The 19906-nt window shown below is 34.9% G+C and overlaps 1 long non-coding RNA gene and 1 pseudogene across 1 annotated transcript; both read left to right on the top strand.

The window, feature by feature from the left end:
- LOC107659880 (serine/threonine-protein phosphatase 2A 56 kDa regulatory subunit alpha isoform-like) overlaps positions 1-10745 on the top strand; it is a 31248-nt pseudogene extending 20503 nt beyond the window's left edge.
- Positions 10746-15549: 4804 nt separating this feature from the next.
- LOC107659881 (uncharacterized) lies at positions 15550-16326 on the top strand. Its single transcript, XR_001630962.1, has 2 exons — positions 15550-15583; positions 15700-16326. It is a non-coding gene; the product is annotated as an uncharacterized LOC107659881 (long non-coding RNA).
- The last annotated feature ends 3580 nt before the right edge of the window (positions 16327-19906 follow it).

Here is a 19906-nt window from a genome sequence, read left to right as displayed (position 1 = left end):
ATAGCTTGTAACACTCCAAAGAGAAAGGAAAAATTGAAATCGCATCATATGACCCCTTTAATGAATCAATTGTAATTATATGAATATAATATAAAAATTACATTATTTATTTATTGTTACTTTTCAGAAAATTATACTTTGTAATTATTAGTAATTATTTTTTATTATTTTTCTGGGCATTTGCCATTTTATTTTAAAGGAGCATGATCTTATGTATAAGACATTAAGACTTGAATATATTCCTCTTCAGTTTTTTTTTTTTAATGTTGTTTTAAGCAAACATTTTAACTGTTTTGTGAGATTTATCCCTAAAACACACCAATTTGATATCCTCTGTATTAAATGGGGAATAAAGAGAAGAAAAAGAAGCATAATTGAAGATATATTCTCTTAAAACAAGTTGTATCTTACACTGTTTTGGTCCTGAAATAAATTTAACCCGTTTTGAGGATTTTTAGAAACGGTAAAACAAAATACAGATTAAGAAAATGCATTTTTGTAGGAGACTACTTAATAGCAAATATATTTAATATCCCTTCCCTGAGTTTTACAGCTGAAATGGTAAATATTTAGAAATATGAAATTGCATGCTTGGCAGGCCTGGTCTCTTCCTCTTTCGGATCTGCCTTAGTCTGTTCCTGCGTAAAGCAGTGGGTCATCAGCTGTCCGTATCGACCCAGTCATTCCCCCTGAGCGCACTGAATGCTCTGGAATGTAGAGTCAGTGTGGAAGCTGGTAAAGGCAAGTTTCCATGATGTGAGTGTTTCCTGGGCTGCTTTAAATAGCGCTCTGTTGTTTACACCACAGGAAGGAAAGAGTCAGCACTGTAGTGCAGGCTGGGATGGAGAACATAATGACAGACAGCAGACACAACACAAAAAGAGTTCTTCTAGTAGAGATGTGGTAGTGATAGTGTTACTGGATGCCTGTTGTTTTTTGCTCCAAATTGTTCCTTTTGGAGATGCTGTTGTACAGAAATTACGCAACTGCATTTACTACCCATTTTGGTGTATTTTTGAAAAACAGGATATGCAATAAGATGGTACTTGATTTTATTAATTTTTTTAGTTTTATAATATATATATAAGAGAGAGAGAGAGAGAATATTATGCTCAACAAGGCTGCATTTATTTAATTATAAGTGCAATAAAATATTATGAAATATTATTACAATTTAAAATAATTGTTTTCTTGTTTAATATATTTAAAAATGTAATTTATTCCTTTGAATTCCACAAAAATGTTAAGCAGCACAACTGTTTTCAACACTGATAATAAGAAATATTTCAGCATGTTAGAATGATTTCTGAAGGAACATGTCTGTATTTTTTGTCATTTTTACGTGACTTTGTAATCTTTATGTAAAAAATGTTTTTTGCATGTCAAAGTAATGCAAATACGTTGGTGAACTGCTGGTATAAACCATGTAAATGATTTGGATAAAGATTATCTGTGAATTATGAAATAAGATTTCCAAAAATGATAGCTGTGTAAAGTGTGTGAAATGCTTCAGGGTAAACCGTGTCAATTACTCGACTAACAGTAAGCTTTCCAAATCCAGGAAAAAGTATTACTAATATTCAATTACAGAATATGGAAAAATATTAAATTATATTTAAATAAATATTAAACAATTTCTGACTGGTTTATGAATGTTGAATAATGTACAGAAGAAAAAAAAAACTTTTGGATTGTAAATTGTGCATTTAGTAAAAAACAATTGTTTATAAATTGTAATTATATTATGTTATTATGTTTATATTACATCATTTATTTATCATATTTTATTTGAAATGTAAATCGTTCATATCATAATTTTCCCAGATTCATCTATGAAACTGAGCACTTTAATGGAGTTGCTGAATTCCTTGAGATTCTGGGCAGGTGAGTCTGTTTGATTTTCTTTCAGGTTCTGTTCACATAGATCATTTAACGGAGTTAGTGCATTTGAACATAACGTAGCGTCAGAGTGCATGCTGGGTAAAAGGTTGTTTGGCAGCTGGTGGCAGCAGCAGTGTATTGGTGTCGGCTGGCTGCAGTCATCTAATGGCAAACCTTTCATGCTTCATGTCATCAGTTGTGTCGCTGTCTTTATAATCGCAGTATCATCAATGGCTTTGCTCTGCCGCTGAAGGCTGAACACAAGCAGTTCCTCATGAAGATCCTCATTCCCCTGCACACTGCCAAAGGACTGGCGCTGTTCCACGCACAGGTAACCCTGTAAAGCCTACTGTGACATATTTGATACGCAAATGACCTCTAAAGCCCTCTAAATTATCAGCATGATCAAAACTGAAAAGCCTGTTGTACACAATCTACTACAACCAATCGAAGTGCCTTCTTTCCAACTTCAGGTCGTGATTTATGTGTCTTTTTGCTGTCAGATCTTTACAAGTAAACGTACGAATAACTTCTACACTACACATCTTCATAACAGCTACACTTCCTGAACTGAAGTATGATGATGTATCCATACATCATTTAAAAAGAAAAAAAAAATCATGTTAAACTGTATAAAATATGATCCATCAGGCTTTTGAGTAATGTTTATTTGTACATCTCTCAGTTGTCATTGTATTGCACTGCATTATATGTTTTGCCCGCCACCACAATAAAAACTATAGAGCTTTGATCATAAAACGAAGCATTTAAATATCATCTTACTAAGACATATGTGACCCTGGAGCACGAAACCAGTCTTAAGTCGCTGGGGTATATTTGTAGCAATAGCCAACAATACATTGTATGGGTCAAAATTATTGATTTTCCTTTTATGACAAAAATCATTAGGATATTAAGTAAAGATCATGTTCCATGAAGATATTTTGTAAATTTCCTATTGTAAATATATCAAAAATGTATTATCATTCATTAGTAATATGTGTTGCTAAGGACTTTTATTATTTTCTTAATATTTTGATTTTTTTTGCACCCTCAGATTCCAGATTTTCGAATAGTTTAATCTCGGCCAAATATTGTCCTATCCTCAATTTCAAAAAAGTTACCCTTATGACTGGTTTTGTGGTCCAGGGTCACATTGTCGGGAGATATAGACATTTATATGCATTTTATGTTAGTCTGTCATGCTGTTATTAAAGAGCTCATGATTTATATTAGAAGCTATCAAACTTTCATCTTCCGTTTGGCCATATAAATATCAGCAACTGCACCACATTTCATATTTTTGCTAATTTTGTGCCTCTGAATAAAAATGAGGCATCTTTTTTCATCCAAGTATGAGCTCCATATTCTCTTATAAATGCCTGTGATGTGTCAAAAATGATATTTAACAAAAACACATATGTAAACTTTCCATTTATAATATATATTCTTTCTGATACAGTTGCAGGAAAAATGCATGCGAACCCTTTGGATTTACTTGAATTTCTGCATAAATTGGTCATAAAATTTGATCTGTTCCTAATGGCTGGAATAAACCATGACTTTTAAAATCTGAACAGATTTTAAACATTAGACATCACGCACTGGACACAAACTCACGCAACAAAAGAGAACAATGTCTTCTAAAATCAGCTCAAAATATCAAACATGTTATATATCCTCTGACTCAATAGAATCATAATCCGAAGCTAAGTATTAAGAGCACATCCATTATACACTGCACAATTCTCTACCTGCCCAGAATCTGCAGCCTGGCTCTGATTTTGTTGAAACAAATAAAACACAAACAGGGATAGATTTTAATGTCTTTATTGAACATACTGTGTCAGGGTTTGTTGATCCAGTTGCTAATAATTAATTAAAACGCTTACTAAAAAAGCTGCAGTTTTATTTGTTTACCTGCTTATCATGTGACCAATAACTAACATCGGATATCTTTGAACATGCAAATGTGTTGTTAAATTGAGTACTGTATGTAGTTTTGTGTACTTTTGCGATTTTGGAGCTTGGATCCTTTTTGAGGATCAGATCTGTGCAATGGTCAGGAGAAATAGCGCACTCCTGTTTACAAAGTTTTTTTTTTATTTTGAAGAACAATCCAGATAAAATCCACATCACATTTCCCCCCTGCTACTGTATTTAGTTTTGTGCACTTCTTACAGTTTTACAGTTATGGAAAACGTTCAAAGCAGAGAAATTAATCTGGTGATTATATGGCCAGTAGCTATTTAAAATTCATCCAACTTTACTTCCTATTCATAAGCATGCTGATATGAAAATATTTGGCAGGCTGATTGTTTGCACACACCATCTCTTCTTTAGTATCTACTGTTCACATTGACTCTTGACCTTGTTGTGTTTCAGCTGGCCTACTGTGTGGTTCAGTTCATAGAAAAGGACCCGACCCTCACTGAAGTGGTACTGCTCACCTCAGCCTCACACTACACACCACACAGTCCTCCCATCTGAATTCAAAAATATCAAAAATGTGACTTATAAAAAATTCCCCCACCTGACTTTTGTAGGGCAAAATTATAGTCTTGTCCCAAATAGTAGTTAATGGTCTTGATGGCTGGTAGGTTTTTTGACAATTGGTCAAAATAACAAATGTTTTCATTTGCTGTGATTGAAAATCAGGGTTATTCCACCAAATATTGATGTCTTAACTCTTCTGAAGTTAAAACATTGGTATTGTGTTGTCTAAAAATGAATCGAAACATGTCTAAACATGGCATCTTTTTTTGTTACTTTGACCAATTGTCATTTTATGCAAAAAAAAAAATGTCATCAGTAGTTATAGAATAAACCAAAAATTACGTTTTACTGAAATCGTGAATCCAGAGAAATTTTCAAGGTGGTCTCTTATTTTTTTTTCCCATAGCTGTATATTAATTATTGGTTCTGTTTTTTGCACAAAATGGCAAATATTTCATTATACTATAGTAGATGTTTTGTTTATGATAGTATAATGCATATGGCATGTGCTACTAATATGACTTCCAGTGCACTTATTACAGAGACGAAACCCAAAAGTTAAAGGGATAGTTCACCCAAAAATAAAATGTCATCATTTACTCCAGTTCCAAACCCGTATAAATTTCTTTGTTCTGCCGAACACAAAGGGAGATATTTTGAAGAAAGTTTGTAACCAGGCTGTTTTGGGGCACCATTTATTTCCATAGTAGGAAAAAAAAATACTATGGAAGTCAATGGTGCCCCAGAACTGCTCTGTTTCCCACATTCTTCAGAATATCTTCCTTTGTGTTCTGCAGAACAAAGACATTCATACAGGTTTGAAACTACTTGAGGGTGAGTAAATGATGACGGAATTGTCATTTTTGGGTGAACTATCCCTTTAAGTGCCTTGATTGAGGCCACAATGGTGAATGTTTAAACCCCTCAAGCAGCAATTCATGAACTTATAAACTATGCCAGATATGAAAGCACAAGGAACAGGTACTCATGCCACACTTCCTCAGACAGCAGAGTGTGAAGATGCTGAGGGGCTTCTGGAGCCGCTGTCGCTGGCCATCTGTGTATTTTTCAGCCAGTGTGATAATACGGCGGCTGCTGCTGGGTTTGGTTGAACAGTCATGTGTGAACAGTGACTTGATTCTGAGGACTTGCCGCCAACCACAGGGAAGCCCAGAGTTCATCATGAGCTTATGACCACTGCTGTCCGCCTGCAAGCAGGAATGAACTCATGGCTTCACACAGGCATGAATCTCCCAAGTTAAGGTGTTGAAGGCAGAGCTATGAATGATATGGTACGATGAATGATACGTCATATTTCTGGGTTTGGAGAGTGTAAGTAAACAGCAGAGGAAATGGCATGAGACATCCATCTGACCCAATAAAAATAGCACAGCACCGACATGATTTATCTGTCAACTACTCAAAGTAGACGAAATGGCCAAAATGTCAGTCCAAAGTTTGCATGAACTTCGAAAAGAAGAGGAATGAGAAATGAATTCTGGCGGTCAGAAGACAGGAAGGTGCCAAATTTACTGTTATAGTTGAAAGCTAGTAATCATTTATACAGTTTGTTCTTGTCAACACTACTAAACAATTGAATGTCACAGTTTGCATAATGCAGTGCTTGTGGTACATTAAAATACGACTATCCTGGGGGAAGTTGTGGCCTAATGGTTAGAGAGTCGGACTCGTAACCCAAAGGTTGCGAGTTCGAGTCTCGTACCGGCAGGGATTGTAGGTGGGGGGAGTGAATGTACAGCACTGTCTTCCACCTTCAATACCACGACTGAGGTGCCCTTGAGCAAGGCACCGAACCCCCAACTGCTCCCCGGGCGCTGCAGCAAAAAATGGCTGCCCACTGCTCCGGGTGTGTGTTCACTGTGTGTGTGTGTTCACTGCTGTGTGTGTGCACTTTAAATGCAGAGCACTAATGCAGAGCACTAATTCCATAGTAACCATACTTGGCTTGTACCACATGTCACATCACTTTCACTTTCACTATTTCACTACAAAACTAGCTAGCTAACAAATTAGACAAACAAATAAGCATATCCCCCATTGTAATTGAAGCAATGTCCCTCATAAAGTAATAATAATAATAGAAAAAAATATGAAATTCAATATAATGATGATTATGTAATGGTAGTAATTTATATTATAATATAAAATAGAAATTCTTTATTATTATTATTATAACATTTTCCCTTTACTTTTTTGTATTATTATTATTATCAACTTTTCAGTTGATTCTTAATTAAGGTTTTTTAATGAAGTGAGGATCCAGATTTATTTTTTTTAATTCAAGATAATTTGTTTATTTATTTATTTTATTGCTTTTATTTCATTTATTTATTTTTATATTTTTATGTTCATATTTATTTATTTCCTTCCTTCCTTTTCACTTGTTCTCACCATGAGTATAACCATGGTGGCTTTGTGCTAAATTATAAACAAGCAACAAAAAAAACTTTCCCTGTATTTCACCATGTATATGATACATATTTTCTAGCTCAAATTCATTAGAATTGCTACATTTATCAGATCGTTTCTGTTTCCTCTTAGGTGGTTCGTGGTCTTCTTAAATTTTGGCCCAAGACGTGCAGTCAGAAAGAGGTAAACTGTCTGATAACCTATGGTCCAGTTATTACAAAAATGAATCGATGCATTGCATTGCAGTGGCAGTATAATGGCTATTCTCTTTTTTTTCACGTTCTCAGTATATATTTGCAGACTGGAGTCTGATGAGTTCCTGTGTTCTCTGTCTCTGCTCTGTTAGGTCATGTTTCTAGGGGAAATTGAAGAGATCCTGGACGTTATTGAACCCACGCAGTTCAAGAAGATTCAGGAGCCTTTATTTAAGCAAATCTCTAAATGTGTAGCCAGCCCTCATTTTCAGGTACAGTGTTAGTATGTGATCAGAGTCTGTCCAATTTCATCACAGCATGTAGCTGATTACAAATGCAGTTACATTACTATGGAATCAAATCCATTTGCAATAAATGAATGTATGTATGAATAAAGAAAGAAAGAAAGAAAGAAAGAAAGAAAGAAAGAAAGCATTGAGGAAAATATTTTAGGAAAAATAATTGGAAAATATAGACTAAATAAAATGAAAAATAAAGATCTAATTAATTGCAAAAGCCAATGACTGCTATAATAGAAGCTTAAGAATTTTTTATTTCTGCAACAGATTTTTATCAGCTATGTTTCTGCAACGCACGATCAGTTCTGTGCACTTCACTTTATTCCATATTTTGCAATTAATTACATCATTCTATTTATTTATTTTGTGATTCTTTATTTTACAAAACATTTATTTTCTTTTGCAATACTTCATTATTTTGCCAGTGAAATTTGCCATGGATTTGATTACGTGTGGGGGTGTTTTTAACCCAAAATGTGTTTGAAAGAAATCTATTATGTTCACTAAGGTGTTACATTTAAAAATAAACATTACATTGTTTTCGGTTTTTATATGTTTTAAGATATCATTTTAATGCGAAGCTGAATTTGTAACATCATTACTCCGGTCTTCAGTGTCACATGATCCTTCAGAAATCATTCTAATATGTGATTCGGTAATCAAGAAATATTTGTTATTATTATAAATATTGAAACGGTTGTGCTGCTCAATATTTTTGTGGAAATGGTGATACATATTTTTTTTTAGGATTCTTTGATCAATAGAAAGTTCAAAGGAACAGCATTTCTTTGAAACAGAAATCTTTTGTTACATTATAAATGTCTTTCCTCTCACTTTTGATCAATTTAATGTGTCTTTGCGTAATAAAAGTAATTATTTCTTATGCTTTGACCTTTTTTTAATGATAGCGTACATTCTCATCAACAACGTCATATTGTTGCTTGCTCGCTCTGATATTTGCAGGTAGCAGAAAGAGCACTGTACTTCTGTAACAATGAATACATTCTGAGTCTAATCGAGGAGAATAATGCCAAAATCCTTCCCATCATGTTTGGAAACCTGTACCGGATCTCCAAAGAACACTGGAACCCGTATGTTCACTTTTTCTGTATGCTTTATTAAAGGAATCATTATTTAATTACCTTCATGTGATTCCAAACACAAACTGAGACTTTTTTCTGTCAAACACAAAAGTAGATATTTTGACAAATGTACCAGTTGCTCTTTCAAATGCATATATGAATTGAAAAATTGGTATTTCATCACAGTTTTGTTCACTGTTTCTGATAAATATTAAAGAAATGAAATGCATTCCATGCAGGAGTGTTAGTAACTCTTATCTTGTAATTGTGTCAGGACGATCGTGGCCCTGGTGTACAATGTATTAAAAACACTGATGGAGATGAACGGCAAACTGTTCGATGAGCTGACGGCCTCATACAAATCTGACAGACAACGGTAAGATCACGCCTTTACTCTTCGCATTTAGTTTGAAATGACACTGCTCACGATTGCCATCACTTCTGCCCTCAGAGAGAAGAAGAAAGAGCAGGAGCGGGAGGAACTGTGGAGGAAGCTGGATGAACTCCGACTTCAGGAGAGAATAGCCATCCAGAATAACAGGCATGAGATCCAGTTCACTTACAGCAACAACAACAACCTTCACGATAAAGATGAAAACACAGCAGCAGCCGTTACAGACAGAATTGAGAGTGACACCTGGGCCAAATGACACTGCCCTCTTTTTCTTTACTCAGTATTTTACAGATGTAAACCAGTGTAGAGAGCAGTAAGGATATGGACCTTCAGCAATAATCATTTTTAAAGATTTTAAACTTTTTATTTTTTTTCCAAAAGCCTATGTAAAACTAAATCCAAATGCTATTTTCTCCTGCTAAAGGATAATATATTTTCTGTATGTAAGTCTATTTTGGATGTAAAGTGTGGTTATAGTAAATTATACATTTTTGTCTAATCAAGGACGTACGATTTACGCCTGCATTCCAAGAAATCATTTTCTGAAAGTCAGCGAGTTTTCACAAGTGAAATTCTGAAATTTCAATAGAAACCCCAAGCGTTCAGGAATTTCGTATTAGGATGAAAGATTTCCTAGCAGATTTCGCAATGGGTTCAAGTTGGTCATGTGGATTCACCATGTTGACCAATAGAAAGCCGCTTGTTTTAAAAAAAATATCTAATGTGTGAGATATGCTCCGTACATCGCTACACTACTGATAATAGATGATGGACCTTTTCTCTGAAATTTCACTAATGTGACTGCAGTTTTAATCAGTACTTTTGCCTTTGTTTTTCACCTGAAATTGTTTGAAATATTGAAATATCTAAACAAAATACATGTACAATAGAATTATATAATAATAATAGTTTAAGATAATACTTCTTGTTATATGGGAATATACCTTGAATTAATTAATTTATTTTTCTTAAGATATATTCTCTAAGAACTATTCTTATACAATTTGGCTTCTGACGTTTTTACTGGAAAACAAGACAAAAATACTGACAAAAGAAAGTCTGTTTGGCTCTGGAGGCTATATTTAGAGACACATGAGCAAGCTTTAACAATTAAATGTCTGTTTAAAAAAAGGAAACACTACCATGAATCTTGAGTTTGAAATGTATTTTACCATAAATGTGACCTGAGCTGGATATTAAGATTCGTTGCCTATAGTTCACATGATACATAAGATATACTCCATGGAAGTGTCAAAAAATTAACCTTAGAAATGCAAAAAGTGAAGCACAAATGTAGTGAACCTGGTCAGAAACCCCTGTCCAAGCGTGAGAACATCAGAACAGAATCTGCCATTTTTACAAGGTTTTTTTTTTTTTTTAAGTTTTATGTTTCTCATAATACCAGCCTTGCATTATAAATGCAACATCTTTACATACTATATTTTATTAAAAACTTTCTGTTCTTTCAGGTCCACTGACCATGCATTTCACAGGTTGGGATTTAACTCAGGGATAACTAACTAACACTCCCCACATATTATAGAATGTTGGCAAAGGGTTTTTTGTTGTTGTTTATTTTCTCAAAAACCGAAAAATTCACAATATGTTTAAAGAAGCAATAGATATTATAAATGAGACTCACTGACATTCCATTCAACATTCTATTATTTTGCTTCAACCAAAAATGGTCTCATTGCTATGCAGTTATGTTAGGTTCTCATGCTTTTTTTTTCTGTGAGAATGTGTAAAATAACCTTGTTGTAATGTGCTATCCTGCATTAAAATGCCAGGCTGATGTTTCATTGTTTTCTTTTTTGTTTTTTCCCCCCATGTCATATTAGTGGTCTGTATGTGTGGCTGTCCTTTACTGCCATAAAATCATTACAGAATGCAGTCACCAAATATAAAACCAGTTATCTGAGTGAACCAGCAGGTGATTAATATACTTTTTCACATATGTACATGTGTGTATGTTGTATGATTAAAAAAAGTTACACGGTGTAAAGTTTGAATCTAAATAAGTAAACTGATGGGTCACATGGATGATTAAGACACAAATGTTACAGTTGAAATACCCACTGCACATACAATTTCTATTTGTATTATTTTTAGCTGTGATATTAAATTCATCATGATATTAAAAAAGGAAAAGGTTTGCTATAATGCTCTTTGTAAACTAAAAGAGAACTTATTTCTACAATAGACGAATGTTGAAAGTGCAGTGTTTTTAAAGTGTTCTTATCAGATAAAATATATTTTAGGTTTCATTTATTAAAACTTACTCTGATTCAGTGTTGACGATAGATCGATATACAGCATTTACATTTGTTGTCCTGCAGCCAATGACGTTCTGTTTTCTTCAGTCCTCCACAACATGCAGAAGTTTATGCTTGGACTGGAAGTAAGCGACTGGCTCTTTTAAAGGTGGGGTAAGCGATTTCTGGTAGCCAATGTTGACATTTGAAATCACCAAAACAAACACGCCCCTACCCCAAAAGTGTCTCGCCCTTATTTTGATAGCTCCACCCCACACATATGTACGCAACCCAGGCAACGGATTAGTTCTGTGAAACAAAGCAAAACTGCTGCTGCGTTCTATTCATGACGTATTGACACACATTTCAAATGATTTTCAACGATCGCTTTGTCGCGTCCAGTGTACTAGACAGACTTTAGCTGTTGCGGCACAGACACGGTGTTACTCACCTATCGAAAAGAAACAAAGCAACCTCGGCATCCGATCGCAGGCCTTCCGCTCCTTGAGTTCTCTCCAGCGCTGGAAAGCTGATCCGATATTTACACGGGTCCTACTTCTTGCCTTAAGCCTTCTTTTGTTCTGCAGACGTTTTCCTCTTTTGTTTTTTATCTGCCATCTCTATCTTTCTGTCGCTTGGCTCGGCTAATGCCCGTCCCGTGCACTGAACGCGCTCTCCTCCACATCCTGAGTAGTTACGCCCCTTACTGCTGATTGGCTACAATTTTGTTTTGCTATTCGGCCCGAATCGGTTTTCTAAAGTGTTTTTGAAAAATCGCTTACCCCACCTTTAATTATTTGGTGAGTTCCTGTGATGGAAGCGGTGAGCTGCTTTAATCATGGAGACTTTGAAATAAAGGTCAGTTAGCAGCGAGAGATTAATTCATCACAAATGCTAAATGTCATCCTCTGATGATGAGCTGTCCATTTGTTTAAATAGTTAATTGCAGTGTTAATATGGCTGCCAACCATCCTGTATGCATAATCACACAAATTCCCCAAGACCAGGGATCTACACAACGTCATAAGACGTTGATATTTGGTTAAATTTCGGTTGTGACGTCGGGTGACCAAAATTCAATGTAAATTGAACGTCTAATGTCAATGTTAAATTGATGTCCAATACCGACGTCAGCTGATGTTGATATGTTGTTGTTTTTAGGTTGTGTAACCAAAATCCAATATTAAGTCAATGTCAAATATTGACCTAAACCCGATTTTCATTTTCAACCAAAATGCAACGTCTGTCTGACGTCATGTCCAACTGCCTGCTGGGTCAGTCCTGGAGGGCCGGTGTCCTGCAGAGTTTAACTCCAACCAGCTCCAAAACGCCTGCCTGGAAGTTTCTAGTATGCCTAGTTAGACCTTGATTAGCTGGTTCAAGTGTGTTTAACTGGGGCTGGAGCTAAACTCAGCAGGACACCGGCCCTCCAGTATTGAGTTTGATGACCTGTATCTTCTGCACATTTGAGCTCTTCCCAACAACGGCTATATGACGGTAAGAGCCATCTTTTACAAAAAGGTACAAAAGCTGTTCCTGGAGCGGCCTTTAGGAGTAAATAATGAGTTTCTGAGTTGATTGATGAAAGGTTTATCTGATCTGTTGTTTGTGGTATGTCTCATTCCTCCATGTCTTGCCCAGTGTAGTCTCTACAGCACACTTTTTTGTTATGTGTCTTGTCCAGAAGGTGGCGCCTCAGCCCTGCTAGTGTGTCCACATGATGGCGTTTCAGGAAAGTACAGTAATAGTTCTATCAGTTTTAGAAACAACACCTTACCACTACCGAAAAATATTAATGGGATGATCAGAGGACGCCACCTACTGGCTGAAAAACGAATTAAAAGCTTGATTGGTCACACCACGGCAGATAGTTATTATCCACTCTGTTCTAGCATTGTGCAGTTCAATAAATGAAACTCAAATGCTCTTAGATTCAGAAGATATATTAAACTCTTTAACATCAACAATTTTGGTTCATAGATAGATAGATAGATAGATAGCGTAAATTTACTTTCCCTTCAGCCTGAGGTTTATTCATTTCACTATGTGAATTGAACAAAATATAACTTTTTTATTTTAAAAACAAACAAGCAAGCCCTGTCCAGATTTAAAAAGTAACGCAAAAGTATCGTAACGCATTACTTTCCATAAAAAGTAACTAAGTAATTAGTTACTTTTTTTTGGAGTAACGCAATATTGTAATGCATTACTTTTAAAAGTAACTTTCCCCAACACTGTAGATGTGTGTATATAATTTTCAGTTTATTTACTTTGTTGTTAGTTAGTTAGTTACTTAGTTAATTAGTTTTAGTTTACTATAATGATCCTGCTTTAAATATGTTTTATTTTTACCACCTTTTTGGGTTCCTGAGTAACAAAATGCTCAGTGACACTCAAGAGACTGTCATTTCTGTATTTCACATTTCATAAATAGTCCAATCACTGTAATTTCACTGTAATAAATCTTTTTTAAATTTATTAAACCAAAAGATGAAAATATTAGATAAAAGCTGTTATTTTTCTCTTTGGACAGCAAAATTATGCCATGTCATCTGCCCTTTTTATTGTATTATATAAGCAGCTATATTTTATTCTATATTATAGTACCATATATAGTAGATTTTAATTAGCAGGGATCTGTTTCTCATTTCCTGCATGTCAAGTATATCTAGTGAAGGACCCCTGTGAGTCAGCAGACGTCAGCCGTTCCCCTCAGAGTCGCTATATTGATGCTCTCAGAAACCCCATTGCTTTCAATTAACCTTTTGCTTTAGACCACTGATGCAAATGCAAACAAGATGAGAGGATTTTTGAATGTTTCATCAAGGTTTGTTTGCAATAAAAAGCAATAAACCCGACTGGGCAGCTGGTAATGCTAAGTTCTATGGTAACGTCAAATATGACATGTTTTGGAAATTACACAATTAAACAAGTCTTTATTTTCTGTCTTAATTTGGTAGATGATACACAAAGGTAGTTATTTTGAGCTACTTTTAGTGCTAACTATGTTCATTTCTCTCTCTTTATCTCTTTGCCACTGCAGTCTATTTATGTATTTGTACTGCTTGCCTTTTTTGTTCTTGGTCTTTTAATAGTGCCATAAATTGTGTTTGTACAGACAGTCCTGAAGCTGCAGTGACCGAAAAGCAACATTTGAAAGGAGAGACTGTCACTTGAAGATTTCCTTCCACATTTGACCACTAAGAAAAATACATAAATAAACACAATAATAATCGAATGAAAATAAATGTAATGAAAAGTTTAATTAATTATTAATTTTCCAAATAAATAGTTATTATTATTATTATTATTATTATTATTATTGAGATACAACATTGGACCGCTAAGAAGAAATAAACTAAATAATAATTAAATAAAAAGGAATTTCCTCAAGGAAAACTGAATGAATAATGAGATAAATAAATATTATTTATTTAATTATTTATTGCTTACTTATCCATTCATTCATTCATTTTAGTGGTCAAATATTGAAATAAATAAATTCATAAATAAATTTAACTCAGTTATTCATTCGATTTTCCTTTTGAGCATTCCTTTTATTTAAATAAATAGTTCAGTCATGAAACTCTAGATGGCGCATTCTGACGGGGTGTTAACGTAACTGATTATATTCAGAGAGCTAAATGACTTCGCACAAGCTGATTGGTTCATGCTGCATATGCAGCCAATGAGCTTACTGCCTTGCATTTATATGGCTGGCTAGCATTCACTTGAGATTCCTACAGCGCGCTTTCAGAGTTTCTCTGAAACGCTCCACCTTCCCCAGCTCCACCTGTATAGATCTGCTACGGGGTTATTTTATATGCTATTTGTGCAGCAGCAGCAGCATGTCTTAAATACTCATGGCACCGTATTGCCATATGCATTGGCAGTAGCAAGTTCCTGTACTTGCTTGCAGCAGCAGCAATAGACTACTTGCTTGCAGCAGCAGCAATAAACTACAACTACAGCAATTACCAACAGCAGCAGCAATACAGCAGCAGCAATTTAGCAGCAGCAGCGTAGCAGATCTGTTCCGCCAAGACCAAATACATTAACATTGTCATATCCATCACCATGCTAAAATCTTCCGAGAGTTGTCATGATTGAATTATTATTTTGTTTATTTGTTCTTCGTGGTGAAATATTGAATGTCAATAATAATAATAATAATACACTCTTAACTTAAATAACACTTTGTAGAGCCATTAAACTCAATGAAAGTTTAAACTCATTTTCTGATATGTTTAAGCTGAGTAAACGTTTTTCTTTCTTGATTTGTATTTGAATATTTGCACAGGAAGTGAGGTAGAAAGCAGGAACAGGCTAGTGCAGAGGGATCCTGGAGCAGATGCTGAAACATCAGTAAAAGTGCAGTCAGCAGTGTTGCGTAACAGGACTCCTGCGGCCCGAGGGCTCTGTCAGACACATCAGAAGAGCCCCATACACAGTGAAATGCTCAACAAATGTATAATTAATCAAAATATGAATAAATAAAGGATGTCTAGGGCGCAGAACAAAAAAAGAAGAAGAGGAAACTGTCATTTAAAAGGTAAAACTTGATATATTCTGCCTTCTGCATTTCTTATTCACAAAATAATGCAATTTCAGTTTTCAGTTCTTTTGGAAGACAGTCTTGTTATTTTTTTAATGCCTGCTTAATTTCAGACCCTAGGTTTGTCCTCGTCTGAAACGTGAGGGCATCTTATCTCAGCTGACATGGGAAGAGAGTGCTGGTTTTGATACTGATAGAAGCTGAAGTTGGAGACATATAAGAGGCTTTGAGAGTCCCTCACGTGACAGAGGAATGTCACAGCTGCGTGAGCCGTGTTTGTATTAATTAATCAGCCCACAAAACCTCAAGTTCCCGCTCTTTTCAATTCCTCTCTCTTTACGAAAAAGGGCTTGAGTTCTAAAAGTCATACAGCACCTACAAGCTGATAAAAGTCCTTTTAAATTTTGAATATTAGATTATTTAAATGTTATATTCATGCCACAATTAGATTTTCCATAAGGTTACATTATTCATCACTCATGTGTTAGTTGTCAACCGATATCTTGCATTGCAAACAAGTCAGTCAAACTTAGACCTTTAGGGGCCGTTCACACAGAACATCTTTGCATTTAAAAACGTGAAAAGCAGGGCAGTGGAAGGAAAAAAATCACAAGGTTTCGAGATATCTTTTAAAAGCTGAAATCCCATGAAATGTAACTTTTGATTTATAATGCTGTGCCATGAGCAATACACTGCAAAAGACGTGAAAAGATCTAAAACCATCTAGCACATGTTTACATGTGTGAACAGCCCTTTAGAGAGTTCATTGGCTGTTAAACAATCAAAAGACTGTTAGTTCTAATACAAATTATGTGTATAGAATTTAAATTAATTCATATAACACACTTTGACACTTTCAAAACATTACTCTGTTTTTCTGATTAGCCAGCTTGAAGGCCTGTTGACGGCAAGATGAATGTTCGGAGGGAAAATTCAGTGATATAATCCACAAGTAATCCACACGACTCACAGTCCATCAGTTAACATCTTGTGAAGCAAAAAGCTGTGTTTGTAAGAAACAAATCTATCATTAGGGCATTTTAACTTCAAACTGTCGCTTCTAGACAAAATACGAGTTCATAATAATGCTTTCTCCAGTGAAAAAGTCCATCCCCTGTTGTCCTCTCATATCGCTATTTTGGACTGTAAACAGTTTGATCTGTGCATATTTCTCTCCTGATTCAGGCGAGACGACTTTTTCATTGGAGAAAACAATATTATGAATGGAGGACTCGTATTTTAGAAGGAAGAAAGCATCTGATTCTTTTGTTTCTTACAAACGCAGAGCTTTTCACTTCACAAGACATTAACTGATGGGCTGGAGTGGTGTGGATTATTGTGCTGTTTTTATCAGCTGTTTGAACTCTCATTCTGACGGCACCCATTCACTTCAGAGGAGCCATTGGCGAGCAAGTGATGTAATGCTGAATTTCTCCTAATCTGTTCGCACGAAGAAACAAACTCATCTACATCTTGGATGGTCTGAGGGTGAGTACATTTTCAGCAAATATACATTTTTGGGTGAACTATTTCTTTAAGAGCCTAAAAATATATACTCGGTGCACAGTGAGACATCACATCACAAATGAAAGATCAGTGCTTTTTATAGCTTTTTAAGAAAAGTTAAACAATAGGTACAAGACTGATTATTAGAATAACTTGTGTGGCTTATCAACAAAAAGATTTTAATACATATTTAACATCATGTATTTATTGAACAGACAGCTGGGACATAAGTTTATTATGATCGCAAAATACAATAAAATAGTTTAAAAATACATCCTTTAAGAATGGCATTTAACAGGCCCCTTCAAATGAATGTTTAAACAATCAATTCAGCAAGAAATGTTTTGAGAATAGAAGGGAATTAATTTTTTTTACAACGAAGCTGAATTTAGAAACATGAATTTATTTCTATTCTATAATCTAAATTCCCTCCCTTCAACTGCAGAAGCAGAGCAGTGGTGATAAAGTGGCAAAAATTATTATTTAACTGAAAGTTGAACATTTCTATGCCCAAACACGCACACAAACACACAGTTCTCTGCTTTAATGTGTGCCCTTGTCAAATACTTTCTTTGCCCCTAGGTGGACATATTATGCAGCTTCATTCCCAAATAGAAAGAGAGGCTTGCATGAAGATGATCCGAACTGACAACTTTGCTGAGAAGGGGCAACTATTTTTTTTCTTTTCCTTTTTGCAGGAGAAAGGGAGAAGGGAGATGGGAACAACCCACACTGACTCAACCTTCTGAGGTAGAGTAACATTAGCAGGGATGCTCTTTGATTTACAGTGTAAGAAAGAACAAACAGGATCAAGGCAGAATTTTTTGGGAGGTATTACACTCTATCATGCAATGTGCAATTTGTACATTTTGGAACAAACATTAGCAGCGATCTAAGGCACCCAGCAAACAATATCAAACTTGTTTTCATAAACATGACATGACAAGCACCAAATGACGGGTTATTGATATTGTAGTATGTACGCAACTATGTGAAACTAGGATTTTAATACAATAAACATTTATACATGTTCTCCTGACATGTTGCTTAGATTATATTTCCTATGTGCCAAAAGTAGCAACAACAAGCACATTTGACATTTCTAAGAAATGACAGGCCCACATGATCTATATGCAAAATGATTCCACTTTGGATTTCCAAATCTTGATTGGGAAGTGAGTTTAGATTAGAAAACAGCTATGATGACAGTTCAAGGTCATTAAAGGAAAAGCAGTGACCTTTTGATTAGTTGCTCTAAAATTGCAAATGCATACAATGTTAGAATAGAACAAGCCACTGATGTTTCCACCTTAAGTATAGTTTAATCAAATGAAATATCCAGTTTCTAAAAATCTGTGATGTTATATTAAGTATTTTGGATTTTAAAAGTGCAATTTTATGGGAACCCATTCATACGGCTTTACGTATGTAAATATAGAAAACTTTAAAGCTGATTCTAAAAAATGTCAATGATAATTTTAGTCAATCTTCAGATATCAACACCTTTAGATCTAATGTAATTATACAAGGTTGTAAAATGTTGTGTACTACTGACAAAAAATATATAATAAAAGCACTATTGCTGTTCAGTTACACTTTGCAACCCATTACTTCTGTAATATGGTGTATTTCCGAGTTAAAAGCATACATAATGAGAATATATATATATATATATATATATATATGATGGGTTATATCCATTGAAAATTGCTTGGATTTTGAAATTCCATAGTGGAAGTGGAAATCCGTAGCCGAATGGAGAATTCTTGGGATGTAGAGGCTGTAGGGTCTGTTCAAACTTAAAGGAATAGTTCACCCAAAAATGAAAATTGGCTGAAAATGTACTCACCCTCAGGCCATCCTGAATAAGTGCCATCAGAATGATCCACAAGTAATCCACACAACTGCATTCCATCAATTAACATCTTGTGAAGTGCAAAGCTCTCACATCAAAATTCACAGACATGTTTGTTACAGTCCAACTACTTTGGACTGTATTTACTTGTAAACAGAGCTTAATCTGTACATAATTCTCTCCTGATTCAGAGAAAAGACTCACATTTTAGCCTCAAGCAAAGGTTTGAAGTTAAAACATTAACTGATGGACTGGAGTGGCGTGGATTACTTGTGGATTATTGTGATGTTTTTATCAGCTGTTTGGACTCTCATTCTGACGGCACCCATTCACTGCAGAGGATCCATTGGTGAGCAAGTGATGGAATGATGCATTTCTCCAAATTTGTTCTGATGAAGAAACAAACTCATCTTGAATTGCCCCAGGGTGAGTAAATTTTCAGCAAATTTTCATTTTTGGGAGAATAATTCCTTTATGACATTATTATTTGCTATTATTGCTGTAAACTTTATTAATCAGCATTAAATTGCCTCATTCACTATTTGAAAGATGTTATAAAGACATTACCAACAATATTGGCCTAAAACAATGTTTGTTGTTGGTTTCATTTTTAAAAAATTGGCTTGGCTTGGCTTGGTTAAAATTATTTTAGAATTTTTAATCAAAGATTGCAAAAACAAACATTTTCGTCCTTTGGAATATCATGATGAATTGTGTACTATAAGACCAGGAGCATGTTTTAAAGGGGTCATATGATGTGATTTCAAGTTTTCCTTTCTCTTTGGAGTGTTACAAGCTGTTCGTGAATAGATAAGATCCCTAAAGTTGCAAAGACTAAAGTTACGCAAAGAAAGAAGGCGTAACTTTATTGTTAAAATAAAAAAAGCGAAAATACTTTGTTTGGTCTTCCAAAAGAGGACACAACTAGAAATCAGTGGTTAAGTTGTGTTTACAACACT

The sequence above is a fragment of the Sinocyclocheilus anshuiensis genome, unplaced genomic scaffold, assembly GCF_001515605.1.
Source record: "Sinocyclocheilus anshuiensis isolate Anshui unplaced genomic scaffold, SAMN03320099.WGS_v1.1 scaffold1249, whole genome shotgun sequence".
NCBI lineage: Eukaryota > Metazoa > Chordata > Actinopteri > Cypriniformes > Cyprinidae > Sinocyclocheilus > Sinocyclocheilus anshuiensis.
This window is presented reverse-complemented; position numbering and strand designations above follow the sequence as displayed.